The sequence below is a fragment of the Lontra canadensis genome, unplaced genomic scaffold (genome assembly GCF_010015895.1).
Source record: "Lontra canadensis isolate GAN:19392208 unplaced genomic scaffold, GSC_riverotter_1.0 scaffold19, whole genome shotgun sequence".
NCBI classification, from domain to species: domain Eukaryota; kingdom Metazoa; phylum Chordata; class Mammalia; order Carnivora; family Mustelidae; genus Lontra; species Lontra canadensis.
The window spans coordinates 17,368,123-17,384,490 of record NW_022631013.1 but is presented as its reverse complement, the minus strand read 5'-3'; positions in this window follow the sequence as shown (position 1 = coordinate 17,384,490).

The window sequence follows — 16,368 nt, the reverse complement described above, 5'->3', positions numbered from 1 at the left end:
ACATCACTGCACGGTTGCTTTTTGGGGTTGTTACGGTTTTATTTCTAGTGTGTGCATTGGGGGTTCTGTGTGGGGAGGTCCTGTGTGTTACCGTCAGGTGAAGGCTGGGATTTTCCTTTCAGGCCTCAACTGCCGCATCTTCAGGAATCATCGAGACATGAACACCACGTGTGGTGGGTCCACGGCCTCTTCTAGGACATTTAGGCCAAGAGGCTGGAAAGAGAGTGACAGAACAATCCCCACACTGTACGGGTGAACTCAGGTTAGAGGGGTCAGTGGCTCTGGGTGGTAGGAGTGGCCCTTGGCAAAATGTTATATGATTTAACACAAACCAAGAACAGAGAAGTAAACCTTCCCAGAGATGAGATGTAAGGAACAGGCCACTCCTAGAGGATTATTTTTTTGGTACGTGACTTGGGTTATTTTATGTTGTGTTAGCATGGCTTTGTTTAAATGGGAATTCTCCACAAAAACCGAGTCCTCTGCAAAACTAATATGCTGGCAACATTTTAGACAAAGAACGTATGACCCCAGTTTGGTTTTATTCAGAAAAGATATAAGTTCTGGCATTGCTGTGACCCCAAGACCTAGTTGCTTATACAGTTATCAGTCCATACTTTATTTTTTTAAAGATTTTATTTATTTACTTGACAGAGAGCGAGAGCACAAGCAGAGCGAACAGCAGAGGGAGAAGCAGACTCCCTGCTGAGCAGAGAGCCCAACATGGGGCTTGATCCCAGTCTGAGCCAAAGGGAGACCCTTAACCAACTGAGGCACCCAGGTCCCCCTAGAGGCCCATAGTTTAGAAATCCAAGTCAACTAGTCTGTGTAAATTTCTTTCTGGCACCATGTTTGGGCAATTCCTCTTATCCTTCTCAACCATACTTTGCTAGCCCTAATACCTCCAAAATCCATAGCCAGCTAGGGTTTACCAGACAAAGGTTGGCTTCCATCTAGCTCCTCCTGCAATGGAGTTTATGATAAAGGAGGCAGGGTTCCAGGAATCTACCTGTGGAGTGCTCTCCTTTTGAAAAAGAGGGAAAAAACATCTAAATTTTGAAAGTATTAAAAATAAAAAAAGAATGGTGTGTGTCTATCACATTCAAAATCATAGTTCATGTATTATTCTGCAAGGAATTATGTCAAGCAAAGTAATCATGTAAATCTAAATATAGCATTTTATCTCATCTTAATAAATGCCTAAATCACATAAGCAATATTCATTCAGATGACTCAAGTTGTTTTCTTATTTTAGAATGTTTTCCCAGTTTTACTGAGAAATAATTGACGTATATCACTGTATAAGTTTAAGGCATACAGCATGCTGGATTGATTTACATATATTATGAAATAAGTACCACCATAGGTTCAGCTAACATCCATCTTGTCATATAGGCACAATAAAAAGAAAAAAAAAAAAAACAAGAAAAAAAACATTTTTTCCTTGTGATGATTTTCTTTTTTATAATTTCACTGAACTATTAGCTGAAACGCCCCACTTTGCAGAAACACACTCCTGTATTTGAAACAGAGAAAGCTTTGAAGAGATTGGGATCACGTTATTTTTCATTTTACCGGTTAACACCTGAGGAAGAAAACCGTTCTAGCCAAATTAACCCCTACAGTCACACTTAAACATGAATCTTCACACTAAGGCAGAGACACACATTAAAATTCACAATCACATCTCATACATCAGGAAGGTGTGCTGCAAATTTGGCAAGTTGGTTTCAGTGCGGGAGATGGTTATAGCAGATGAATTTAGCTGCAAATAGCAGAATCCAGTCTCCCAGGGCCTCAGGCAATAGTGATGTTTGATTTTTATCACCTAAAAAACAGTCTGGAGAGGCCAGGCTCTATAGTGCAATGGTGTCATTCAGGACCCAGATTCTGTCTCTCCTTATCTGCCGTCTTTTGCCATTGGCTATCCCAGCTTCAAATATTAAGTCCTCACAGGGTTACATTCAAAGATGGAAGAGAATCGGGTAGGGAAAACTTTCTCCTTGTGAAGTTCTGTGTTTCTTTTCCAGGAAGAACGATTTCGGGAAATCACCCCGAGTCCTCTCCTTTTGTTTCATTGGCCAGAAAAGGGTCAGGCCCTCTCTTTGACCAGTCCCAGGCCAAGGGAAACCCAATCCCAAATCCCAATCCCAAATCCCTCCCTTTTACTTGGGTGGGGGCTTATCTTTCTTGATGTCAAGCCCTCTCTACCCATCACCTAAAAGGGGTTTCGTTAGCCAGAAAGATGGGTGTGGGAAGCTGAGGGGCGAAATGTGAATCGTGACTGCCCAGTTTCTGGAGGGAGTGGTCAAGACTTTTAGTATTATTTCCTGCTCTTGCCACTTTATATGATATTTAGAAATTGAATGAACATGAAGGTTATTTTACTTAGATGAGATGTATTTAACCAAAAAGTCACAGAGTTATGTCATAGGAGCCTTTAAAAAAAGATACTGCTACCAGATTGTTTTAGAGTGTCAAAAGCTGTGAGAAGCTTAACTTGTCTGATTCCTAGAGGCCCGTAAGACTTCAGTTTCTTCCCAGTATGATAGGGCATCTATCTGAGCTGCTGCACAGGAAACATCATGGAAGCAGTAAGATCTTTGTTGCTAGTTTCAAGGAAGTATAGATATTCAAACTCAAATTGGACAAGGGGATTGACCAGTTGACAACTGAAGATCAGGCTTTCTACTTATTGTTGAACTATTCTGAATTACCGATCTGGGGCACACCAAGAGCCTTTTATTTTTTTCCAAATTCACAGTTTTAGAAAGTGGTCACATGAATGTTGATGTATAGTATGAACTGTGCTATAAATTTCTGAAACAGGCTAATCTTATTATGTCCACATCAGAAAGTATTTTCCTGTCTGTATTCAGTTTCATGAGAAAACTATGATATTGAAATCATGTTTCAATTGAAATCATTGAAATTATGTTCACCAAGAAAACTCAGCGTTCCTGGAAGTTTAGAGGTAGGTCTGACATGAATTCTAGGGAGATCGTGAAATTTCCAGCAATTTCTTGAGCAGTGTTTGGCAGTTCCCTCTTTAAGAAGGGAATAAAGATGAAGATAAGACCTACAGTCAGTTCTAGAATTGCAGACTCTCCCCCACAGAAGACATCCCACAACACAATTAATACTAGAGACAGTAGCCTCACCAGCCTCTGAGTATCAACGTGAAGGTCATATTAATGCTAAGTAATGCAGTTTCCTTTGTTGACACACTCTTCCCCACCCCTAAAAATCCTCACTCGAATATTTCTTGAGAACTTTCAAAAAGGTACCTTAGGTGTACATACCACATAGCAATTTGCTGGCCCCAACTATCACACAGCATCTACCTTGTCTTTCCTCTCCTATTCTGGCCCCACACTGCCTGAAAGGGCCTCTTTCTTTCCCCTGCCGTGATAGTCTGTGCCAAGGTTACTATTTCTGAATGCTCACCAAACCGTCAGTCCTGGAGGCTAAGCCAGACTTCGGCGCTACGAGAACAAATGCTAATGTCTCGGCAACAGAGGTTGATTTCCCACTGCCGTAAGATCTAATAAAGATCCAGGCAACCCTGTAGGACAACTGTTTTCCAAGAAGCAACTCAACAGTTGAGGCTGAGAGAGGTTTCACCGTCCTGTAGCTCAGCGGGAGTGGGAAACCTCCCTGGTCAAGCAGGCTTAAAGAAAGATGAAGAAAAGGCTTACTGGTTACTCAGCAGCTCTTGGCGTCAGACTGCAAATGGCCAGAGCCGTGGCCTCATGGAACTGCAAGAGGGCTGAAAAGTACAGAGAGGTCCTCCGTGCATATGAAAGGGGAGAACAGTAGTGAAACAGTATTTGGTGAATATTAGTAATACCTACTTTACAGGTCAGTGCTGGGTTCTGGGAAAAAGTGGAAACAATGACTCTCTGTTTTTGTTTTTGTTTTTAAGATTTTATTTATGTATTTATTTAGAGAAAGGGAGAGAGAGAGGGTGCAAGCAGGGGGAGGGGCAGAGGCAGAGGGAGAGAGAATCTCAAGTAGACCCTACTGAGCACAGAACCCTACACAGGGTTCAATTTCAGGACCCTGAGATCACAATCCTAGCCAAAATCAAGAGTTGGATGTTTAACTGACTGAGCTACCCAGGTGCTCCTCTCAATTCAGTGCTGCACAGCTACCCTGTGCTCTGTTTTGTCACCTGATCCTCAAATCAGTACTGCTTATATCCAGAGTCCCAGAAACTTTCTCAGGAGGAAGCCCATTGTCATTGTTTAATCCATCATTTTTTCTTTATTAGGAGTCTCTCTTCTTTTTTTTCCGATTTTATTTATTTTTTTGAGAGAGAGAAAGAGCACAGGCAGGAGGAGTGGCGAGCAGAGGGAGAGGGAGAAGCAGCCTCCCTACTGAGCAGGGAGCCCAATGTGGGGCTCCATCCCAGGACCCTGAGATCGTGACCTGAGCCGGAGGAAGTTTAACCAACTGAGTCACCTGGGCGCCCCAAGTGTTTCAACGTAGTCCAAGAATGGAGGCACAAGGCTGTGCCATCTCTCCCTCTTCCTTTTTCATGACAAATCGACATACAGCCTTTTGTTTCTAATCCTTCAGACAGCGTCTGGCATGTTCACTGCTGTACCATAAGTCACGGCCCACTACCTGGAACTTCGAAGCATGTTAATGAGCACATGGTTGGAGGGACAGAAGAGTGGGGGGATCAGTGAATGATGGTTTCGTCTCTACCCAGAGAGGAAGCTCCAAGGGGGCCTGTTACAGCTTTTTATCTACCCTCAGAACCTCTGGCACTTTGACCCTAGTTGCAGACCTTCTACCTTAGACACCATTTTTGTTCTTCTTGGGGGCTCCCTTCGGACTGAGGCCTTTTTTAGGATTAACTATGGGAGTGTGAGCGTTTCAGTTTAGTGGCTGAAATCCTAGCGCTCGGACAACTTCAGGGATTCCTAATTAAGGAATGTGCACGTGGGAACAATAACCAGATGGAGAATGAAATACCTTTTTATTAACTGATGAGTGAGCACCCAATTGTCTGCCAGGGCAGACATCTTGGTTAAGCCAAATTAGATAATGCTGTTTAGGCCTGGAATCTAAGGAAGGCCTGCATCCCTTCTATCACTCAAGAGGGATGGGAAGGTCGGGAACAGACCAGATGCAATTGATGCTGAAGCGCTTAGGTAGAAGGGTGAATGGCCAACCGCTGACCCAGTGCACTGCAGTGAGGAGACTGTTTGCAAAAGAGGGAATCTATCAGCTCGGACACTCTACTCCCTAGTAGGACACTTGGTAATGACCCTGGACTTTGAGTGCATGAGCAATTCCTTTTCCCTCTGGAAGCGGCTAGTAAGAAGAGTGGACAGAAGGTGTGGGAGCAGCAGAAATGCCCCCTCCCCTACAGGCCAATGAGAAAAAGGGAGGAGAACGGGCTGGAGATACTCCATCTCCTCCCCACCCTCTTCCATGCTTAGCTCTTTGCTCTTTTGAATGCCATCTTCACTTTCCCCTTTGCCCAAACCCTTAAGGAGATCACATCCATTCCCCTCATGAGAGACGGTCTCCAGAACTCCAATCTAGGCTAATGTCCTCACTCTACTACACCTGTTTGTGAGAGAGACAAATGCAAAGTATAGGCTTATTACCGCATTTTTTTGTCAAGTCCTTTAAAAACCAAAATCCAAAAACCAAAACCAAAACAAAACTTACTATACATTAACACTGGTCTATGGATACACTCCCCCCCCTTTTTTTTTTTTTTTTACATATCTTTAAATTTATTTTCCAGAGAGAGAGAGAGCACAAGCAGGGGGAGCAGCAGGCAGAGGGAGAAGCAGGCTCCCCGCTGAGCAAGGAGCCTGATGAGGGACTTGAGCCATCATGACCTGAGCTGAAGGCAGACACTTAATGACTGAGCCACCCAGGCGTCCCATGGATCCACCTTCTTTTGCCTGTACATGGATTTCCGATCAAGCGGCTCGCCATGAAAGTTCTCGGGAGCCTTACCACACGGAATAGCCCGCAGCTAGATCCTGCAGCTGAGCTAAGGCCCCCACCTCCTTAACATGTTTGCCACGAAAACAATAAAAAGTTCTCCCATCATCATAATTTTAAAAAGTAACTTTGGGGAAAAAGGACTGTGAAAGTTTGGCCGTGAGAGAGGCAGTGCAACGGGAAAGACTCTGGACGGGGCAGAGTTAGTACTTCCTGCCTGGCTTCTTTCTCTCAACCTCTCCCACCCTCTCCCAATTATAGGCCATTATTTCCCCCATTCATTCACCTTCGCTTCTGCCAGCCTGAGTGAGTGTGAAGGGTCTTTGTCTGCGCCGGAAGCACCAACCTATTCAGGTAGCTGTTAGTTAACATCGCTCTAACTCAGTTTCCATCTGATTGTGTGGCTTATCTAACAGTCCTGTCAACAAAATTTTAGAATAGAAAAATAGAGAGCAAAATGCCTCAAAGCATTCTCATAACTGCAGAAACTTTACAAGAGAAAAAAAAAAAAAACTGAAGCAGCTGAAAGACAAGAATGTACGGATGCTCCACCCAGAAATGGCAGACAAGCACGGGAAAAGACGCCCAGCGAGATTAGTCATTAGGCAAATGCGAATTAAAACCACAATGACATACCCCTACACATGCACCAAAGTGGCTAAAAAATTATTTTTAAGTGACCGTACCAAGTGTTGGGGAGGATGTGAAACAGCCGGACTCTCACAGCTGGTGGGAACATAAAGTGGTAGAGCCACTTTGAAGAACAGGTGGCTCGTTTCTTGAAAAGTCCGATACACACCTACCATCTGATCAGCTCCAGCCATCCCACTCCTAGGTATTTATCCCAATTAACAGTGAAAATATATGTCTCCATGAAGACTTGCCCATGGATATTTACAGAGCTTTATTTATAATAGTTAAAACTTGAAAACCACTCAAACGTCCATCAGCAGCAAGTAGATAAACCAGAGGGACATCCCTCTAACGGAACACTAGTCGGCAATGAAAGGCTTGAATATGGGTGAATCTCAAAATAATGACGCTGAGTGAAAGAAGCCAGAGCAAACACACGAACAGAAGCATGTGTTGGATGATGTCATTTCTGTAAAACTCTAGAAGATAAAAACTAACCCCACAGGGACAGGAAGCAAATCAGTGTTGCTTGAAGATGAGGTGGGGTGAGGTAGGGAGGAAGGGTTTATAAAGGTAGATGAAGAAACTGTTAGGGGTGATGGGTAAATTCGGTATCTTGATTGCAGTGATGGTCTCATGGGTGTATATGTGCCAAAACATCAGATGTTACACTTTACAACTGTGAAGTTTATTATGTCAATTCTATCTCTGTAAAATTGTTATTTTGAAAAGACTCACATAGTGGTTTTTGTGCCAAAGATATAAGAGCTGGCTTGCATCTTTTCATTACATTTCAAACTGCTCTTGATAAGCTCTTTTCAGGAGCGTAGGTCAGCAGAGAGGAGGGCGAATGTGCTGGGTTATCTATCAGCTCACTGTGTTTTGGGGTTTTTTTAAAGAATTTTTATTTATTTATTTGTCAGACAGAAATCATAAGTAGGCAGAGAGACAGGCAGAGAGGGGGAAGCAGGATCTCTGCTGAGCAGAGAGCCCAGTGTGGGGCTCGATCCCAGGACCCTGAGATCATGACCTGAGCCAAAGGCAGAGGCTTAACCCACTGAGCCACCCAGGCGCCCCTTTCACTGTACTTTGATCTGTTGGTTTCTGTAGAGCTTCTCTAAAGACTTATACCAAAAAAGTCCAGCTTTAAGAAACAATGGAAAAAGCCTTTAAAATTTGCTGGATCATCTGATCTTTAATGCCCACTAGTTATAACATTTTATGAATCTAAAGTTCTTTAAATGAATTCCATTTACTGTCCCTTTGATTTGAAGATGCCCTCAATTATAAAAGACATGCCATATCTGGAACCTTTAACAGTTTTTTAGGGGGAAAGAAAGCAAAAGCAATAAAAGTACACTTCTTATAAGATTCCCTCCAGCTTCAAAAATATTAGAAAGTCTTTGTAACAAATTGTCCCAAGGCTGTCAAAAGGGATGTGTAGGGCCCACCTTTATCAGCTCAAGGTGCCCATGTGTGGTCTCAGCACTGAAGCTAGTCTCAGGCACAGTCTCTCAAAGAAGAACCAGCACACTAAATCCCCAAGCTTCATATTTAGCATAAGTTTCCTCTTTTTTTCAGAATCTGTAGAAGCCCCGATATTAGGGTTATATCCAGAACCCATCTTATTTTTTAAAAACGTGAATTGGTTGCACTTATGCATGTTGGATCACAAATCATCACGGAAATGCAAATCAAAACCACAATAAGATATCACCTCACACCTATTAAATGGCTATTACCAAAAAGACAAGAGATCACAAATGTTGCAAGGATGCAGAGAAAAGGGAACCTTCGTGCACTGTTGGTGGAAGTGTAAATTGGTGCAGCCACTATGGAAAATAGTACAGAGGTTCCTCAGAAAATTAAAAATAGAGCCACCATATGAGGTAGCAATTTCACTTCTGGGTATATATCCAAAGGATTGAGATCAGAATCTAAAAGAAATGCTCTGCACTCCTGTAGCCATTGCAGCATTATTTACAGTAGCCAAGACACGGAAGCAACCTAAATGTCCATCAACAGATGAATGGATACAGAAAATGTGTTGTACACATACGATATAATATTAGTCAGCCTTAAAAAAAAGGAAGTCTTGCCAATTTTGATGACATGGATGAGCTGAGAGAGTGTAAAATAAGCTAAACACAGACAAATGCAACATACCATTTATATGAGGAATCTAAAACAGTCAAACTCATTGAACAGAGAGTAGAATGGTGGCTTCTAGCATCTGGGGGCTGGGGGAGAGGGAAACTGAAAAGTATTAACCAAATGGTAAAGTTCCAGCTAACAATAAGCCTATAGCAATTGTACACTTTAAAACTTGATAGGATCTTACGTTAAATCTTCGGTTAAACCTTTGCTAAGATCTTATGTTAAATGTTATCACATACTAAAAGTAATAATAATTAAAGAGGGTGGGAGGAAATTTTGGAGGTGATAGATGTGTCTGGTATATAACCTGTTGGTTTCCTGAGTGTGTATTTATCTCTAACTTATCAAGTGGTACACATTAAATAAACAAAATTAAAATTAAGTGAAAAAAATTGTCCATATCTCTCTTCTTTTGGATATCATACAAAATGAGAGACTCTATCTTAACTTTCCATGTGAGACAATCAGAAACTATTTTAGACTTCCTTATGTAAGAGTATGAAAATGGAAACATTCATAGATTATAAAAATATACATGATGAAAAGAAGGGAATCAATCGAGGAATTAGAGATATATATTCCTATGAAATATAGTTGCTGCAATAAATAAATTCTAGAAAATTTCTGAATTGCGTTTTTGCCAAATTCTCAAGAGAACCTTGACTCAACAAATCATGTAGTCATGAAATGACAAAGAAAACATTAATAAAAAATAAAATGGAGATATCTAAATTTATCTGTTAGTTGTGGTGAATGATACGTATGTCTGGATCCCAAATTTCTGAACCCTGTCTTGACCCCTCCTTTCAATACCTTGGCAAAGGCCACCCCCTTAGAGTCTGTGCGCAGGCGACTATTATGGGAAAATCATCCCCAAATCTTGATGTCATCTGTCTTCTTAGGTCGGGCTATGAAATAGGACTTGTGCCCAGATGAGTCATCCTTTCGCCTGGGGAGACATCACTCCGGTTCTGGCTTTGTCTTCCAATTGAAGGAAGCAAAGTTTTCGAGTGGGAGGAGGACTCAGCCTCCCCCTGTGGTACCAGCTGTGAAGAGGAGCAAGGTGGGAAGCAATTCAACAGGGAATATCTAAAAAGACCAAGAGGCACCTGAGCATTTATCTTAACCCAGCTCTATTGAAGAGCTCCCCGGACTAGAAAGAAGGCGTCTCAGATCTCAGAGAAAGAGCATGAGCTCCCTCTAGAGGAAAGAGTGCAAGCCGGCACTTCCCCATTTGATGCCCCTGGGATTTTTACTTCCCTTTTCCAGAAAAGGCATGCAAGACTCCCTCACTGCTTTGAGCATACCTCTCTTACCGTACTTATCACGTGGCGTTATCTGTTACAGCCCATCTCTCCCCTGCAGATGTGAACCCTGAAGGAAACCAGAACATGTCATCTCCAAAAATGTCACTTTGACATCAAGATTGTTTTGCCACCTAAAGGACAGCAGAGGCAAAAAGGACACTCTGATCTTCCTTTTCATTCCTGAAAGCAGAAGATGATAGTCCTGTGTGAAAGATGCTCCCTCTATAACAGAAGGGCAGAAAAGTTCTTATCACCAGAGGTGGGAGACTGTGCTGAGAGAAATCTGTACAAACCAACCTCGTAAACTAACCCTTCCATCTCAGTCACGTCTCCACCATTGACTGTCCCAAAGCTTTGTCTTTTCATGTTTCCCCAATTTACTACTTTTGTCTGATTTAGAATATAGACGTTCAGCTCTAACTGCTTCCCTGGGTCTTCATTTTCTTGTGGGGCCTCCCACGTACATGTGAAAATCTGTTTGCTTTTCTCCTGTTAACCTGTTTTAGGTTCATTCAATTCTCAGGCCCAGCTGAGGGGAGAGGTCAAGTTTCTCCTCCCCTTCAGCCCCTGAGGGAAGTCTTCTCCATCATTTGTAACAGTGCCTGGAACACAGGCAGCCCTCAGCGATGATACCTGTTGGAGGAATGAAAGCATCTATAAGAAACAAAAACTGTTTGACCACATTCCTATCTTGTAATGTTCAGTTCTTTTTTCTACTTTCTCTTCTGTTCTTCTATCTCTGTCACATATTATAATTAGCATTCTTTTTTTTTTAAGATTTTATTTATTTATTTATTTATTTGTTAGAGAGAGACAGAGAGCGCACATAAGCAGGCAGAGGTGGAGAGAGAAGCAGGCTCCCTGCAGAGCAAGGAGCCCGATGCAGGACTCGATCCCAGCACCCCAGGATCATGGCCTGAGCCGAAGTCAGCGGCTCACCCGACTGAGCCACCCAGGCATCCCTATAATTAGCATTCTTATGGCCCTTGCATAGGCCATATTTCTTAATTCTTAACAGTTCTGTTGGGGGCATATATCTGTGCTTGCCTTTACTAAATGAGAAAACTGACATTCATCCTGGTGAAGTGAGTAGTTGAAGGTCCCAGAGTCAGGCAGTTCCCCTATGGCCTTTTCTCTGTAGCCCAAGGACAAGTATGCAGGAGGCAGGAAGCCAGGGGTACTCCAAGGTAGATGTCCCAACAGGCAGTCTGCAAACCACAAGAGGTCACTAGGGGATAAAAGACCACAGCTTCTCTGAGCAGACTCTACTTGGCTGAACACACTCATTTTCAGGGTGTTTGTTGGCAAAGGCAGGAATCACAGGGACTGAGTGATCTGAGAGGATACCAGAGTTCTGGATTTATCATAGACATTGATTTGCTGTGAGATGTAAAGGAAAACATTTCTTTTGCCAATCATTCCACCAGCCATTGTTTTAGGAATTATCTTGCCATCACAGAAAGCTTGGGTAGAAACAAGTGGTTAAGCACCAGGGCTTGGGAGTCAAATCTGCTGGGGTCATGTCTTAGCTCAGTATGACCTTGGGCAAATTACATAAGCTCTCCACTTGCTTACCTGGAAAATGGTGAGGTCGAGGACACCTATCAATTGAAAGATGTATGTAACATGCTTGGTTCGCATTAAAGGCTAAATCAATGCTAGCGGTTCTTGCGTCTGTGGTTGACAGTGGAAGGGATGTGAGTTCCTTGGAGATGAAAATGGAGAATGAACCAAGAGCAGAGTGAAGTGTGTATAGTCACACGTAGCCTATGGGGGGATTAACCAGACATACTCTCTCAGTTATGCAATCTGGAAATAAATACATTTTGGGGTCATTTTTTTTAGATAGATTCTATTTTATAAACAATAACTCATTTTTACAAGAACCTTCAGGAAGTGCTACTATAGACATGGATCAGACATGAAGAAAAAGTACATGAGTCAAATTAAATGGTGTCTATGAGATGCCAAAATATTTAAATGAAGAAATGAGGAAATGGTAGGGTATCTGGCTGAGGCTTAACCCACTGAGCCACCCATGCACCCTGTTAACAAATATTTTGAGATCCTTATTGCCTGTTAAATACCCTTCCTTTTATTCTTAACATTGATAAAGGAAAAAAAGAAGACTAATAAACACTCTTGGCAAAGGGTGTGTCATTCATTCACTTTTAAAAGAATCTTACCTCTATTTTGTTTCATTTGTTTCCACTCTTATCTTTTCTTTGGGTCTATTTTTTCTTCCAACTTAAGTAGCTTAGCTTAATTTTTAGTCTCTTTGCTATTGTGATGTAAGCATTTAGAACAAAAAATGTCTTTTATTTAAAATTTTCTGAATCTACATTTCTACTGTGTCACTTATAAATAGCATATACTGATTTAAAAAAAAAAAATAAATCCAAGGGCGCCTGGGTGGCTCAGTCATTAAGCCTTCAGTCTGCCTTGAGCTCAGGTCCTGATCCCAGCGTCCTGGGATCAAGCCCAGCCTCAGGCTCCCTGCTCTGTGGGAAGCCGGCTTTTCCCTCTCCCACTCCCCCTGCTTGTGTTTCTGCTCTCACTCTCTCTCTCAGTCAAATAAATAAATAAAAATATTTCTAAAAAATCCAGCAGAGGAAATATATTAACTGGTGACCTTAATCTATTCATATTTATCATAATTGAGATTTTTAAATTTATTTCTACCATCTTATTTTGCACTATCTCTTCTTCCATTTTTGTTTCACTCTCCTTTGTTGCCTTTTTGGGGTGGAATGCGTCTTTTCTCCTTTATTCTTGAAGCACCTGTTCAATTTGTTTTGGAAGTCAGAGGATGATGCGTATCTGGATCTTCATCTACGTTTATATCCTCCTGCCGGCGCACGGTTTATGTGGTTGCTCGTCCTCTCCTCTCGCAGGGATGTCGAGATTCGCTCAGGTAAACCGGCTCGTAGACGGTTATACGGGCTTCATTCCTAGGCAGGGTCGTTGGGTGGCTCCGCTTTCTGCGGCCCCCGCAAGCGTTGGCGCTCGCTGCCCTCGGAGTCCAACTCTGCAGGCTCTGCCTCCGCCGGGGCCACCGCCTGCTCGTGCGCCCCCTGCAGGTCGTTCGGCCTGCTGTGCGCGGCATCGGGTCGCGCAGAGGGGCAGCGCGCTCCCTGCAGAAGGCCTGGGCTGTCCCATTCGCTTCCCCTTCCCCGCCGCTGCGCGCCCCCGACTCCGCCTGTCACGACGATAGCACCCACTCCCCAGCAAGAGCGCGACCTGCCGGGACGGAAACCCCCACCTCGACCCCTTCTGGGTGGCACAGGTCCCTGCATGCCGACCCCGCACCCCCGCCCTGCCCCGCCAGCTCCTCCTGCAGGAGCCCCGGGCTGCCTCCTCGCCGCAGCCAGAACTAGTGCTTCAGTGTTCCTTCTTGTCAGATGAAGATAGACAATTTTCTAAAAACAAATACCTCAAACTTAAAAGCAATATCACGCTTAACAAGAGAACCCTAGTAGACTGCCATGAAAAATAATTTAGAAATAAAGAAGTTCACTATTATCACAAAATTTTAGCCTTTGTAAGGGCTAACCAAGGGGTAAGAGGCTATTGAAAAGGACTATGGCAATACTTTATTAAATCGTACAAGAGATCATTTCTCTTAGAGTAGGATATTCAAGATAGAAGGACGTCAAGTGAAAAACAGAACTGGCTATGAATGTCAAAAAGAAGGTAAGTTACTAAAGAGCTTTTATATAATGAAAGAAATAGATTTTCTAATAGCAGTAATAAGTTAAAAATATAAAGGAAAAATATCTCACTTAACACAGCAACAACAAAAAAGTTCCTAGCGTAAACTTCACAAGAAATGCATAGAGCCTATTATCACAAGAACTATGATCATTTAGTGAATTACAAACATGAAGATGTGTAAGTGGGGTGCCATTTTTATCTTTCTTGGTGCTAAGTTCTAACAACGCAGCAATTATTTCCTATAATTTCAATCAATGTCAAATTGAAAATTTTACAAAACCCTTTTAAAGTTCACTTGGAAGATTAAAAGGTAAGAGGAGCCAAGAAATCTTTGAAGAAGATTATTGGGGAGGTCATCTAGGTATTTACATGTATCACAAAGTTAAAGTAATTAAAACAGAATTGAGTACTACAAGGAAAAAGTAAAATGCATTCATAGAGAAACAGAAAGCATAATATGCATGTGTGTGCTATACGTGCATATACATGTATGTATTATTTTTAAAAACGATTTTATTATTTATTTGAGAGAGAGGGAGTGAGCATGAGCAGGAGGGGAGGCAGAGGGATGGAGAAAGGGAGAAGCAGACTCTCTGCTGAACAGGGAGCCCAACTCAGGGCTCGATGCCGGGCTCTATCCCAGACCCCTGGGATCATGACCTGAGCTGAAGGCAGACACTTAACCCACTGAGCCACCCAGGTGCCCCTACATATATGTATTAATCAAGTATATTATGGACAGTATCTCAGAAGAACACTGAATTGTTTTAGAAATAGTGTCGTGATTACTTCATCATGGTGGTCCAATATCTTTTGAACACCCTCTGACCTTTCTCACTTTGTAAACAAGTCCTGCTTTCCCAGGAGAATCCATAAATCAGGTCTATGACTTAGGTCTACACTCCCCCTTTCTCTGCCCCCATGACACCTGATGTGGAGAAGAGCCACGTGAGGGGGCATATTCAGGGAGGCTATTCCTCTGGGACATGTGGTGTCACGAGTGTTTTGGGGCAGTCATGTTAGAATTGTAGATGTCCCCCTGAATCCATTTTTTAAAAAGTTCGTTTTGTTAGAACCATCCTATGGTATGGTCAGATGTGCTGACCATGCCTGTCTTGTTCTTGGCTGTGTATTATACCCTACAATCCTATTTCTCTGGCTCTCACAGAGGTGTATGAGTTACCAAATATCCTTTAACAAATCCCTCTCTGCTTAAGCTAGTAATGGACTGAATGTGTCCTCACAAAATTCATATTCCTAACCCCTGATGTAATGGTACTAGGAGGTGGGGCCTTTGGGAAGGTGGAGACTTCATGGATGAGATTAGTGCCTTTATAAGAAGAGACAGGGGAAAGCTTGCTTCCTTTCTCTCTGCTCGGCCCTGTGAGGATACAATGAGAAGACAGGCATCTGCAAACCAGGAGACATGTCCTCACCACACCCTGGATCTGCCAGCACCTTGATCTTGGACTTCCCAGCCTCCAGAACTGTGAGAATATAAATGTTTGTTGTTTAAGCCACCCAGTCTATGGTATTTGGGTATAGCAGCCCAAGCTAAGACAAGTTGAGTGTGTTACTTGCACTTAAGAACATGCATGAAGAACGTTAAGAACAAGCATGGCTGGGACGCCTGGGTGGCTCAATTGATTAAATGTCTGCCTTTGGTTCAGGTCATGATCCCAGGGTCCTAGGACTGAGTCCTGGGTAGGGCTCCCTGCTCAGTGAGGAGCCTGCTTCTCCCTCTGCCTATGGCTCCCCATGCTTGTGTTTTCTCTCTGACAAATAAATAAATAAAATATCATTAAAAAAAAAAAAAGAACATGCATGCCTCACATACTTTACTATTTGGGAAAAATACATTTAAATTCCTGTTTCAAACTATTCATTAAAAATAAAAAAACATCTGGATTAATGAATAAAATGTAAGAACACACACACATACACACACAACCGAACATATACTAAAATACCAAAAAACAAAAACCCAAAGATAAACCGAAGCAGAACTAGCCAAACTAATAACAATGATATGAGTAGATCAAAAATATGTCTCTGGATGAACTAGCAGACAACGAGAAATGGAAATGTGGTCAGCTAAGTGGTTTCATGACATTAGAAGATACAATTAAACCGACTGTCCAGGAGTTGCACACCTCTTCATAATGCTCAGTCCAGGCAAGAATTTTTGTCTGTGTACTTCATACCGAGCACGCTCTGTGAGGGGATTATTGGACAATGTCCTGAGCGTGAGTAGCGCAGACCAGTTTTTGGTTTTGGCCCGCAGGCAAGTCAGAACATAACATACCAAGAGCACATCAGTGTTCTTCACCGGAAACAGTTCCAGCAGGAAAGGTGTGGGCCTGGGTAGGCAATATGTCCATTCTCTGTACCTCTGACGGACTGGACCGACTGCATGTTTGCCCAGGGATCCTCTCCTGATGTTTCTTTCAGGCTATCTTCCCAATAATTAAGGGACTTAAGCCCAGGTTTATAGTCCTTTGCTGTAGAACAAAGATATCTCTCTACATAATCAAGAGGCATGGGACAGGGCCTTTCAGAGGCCACAGGAGATCTAAGCTACTCC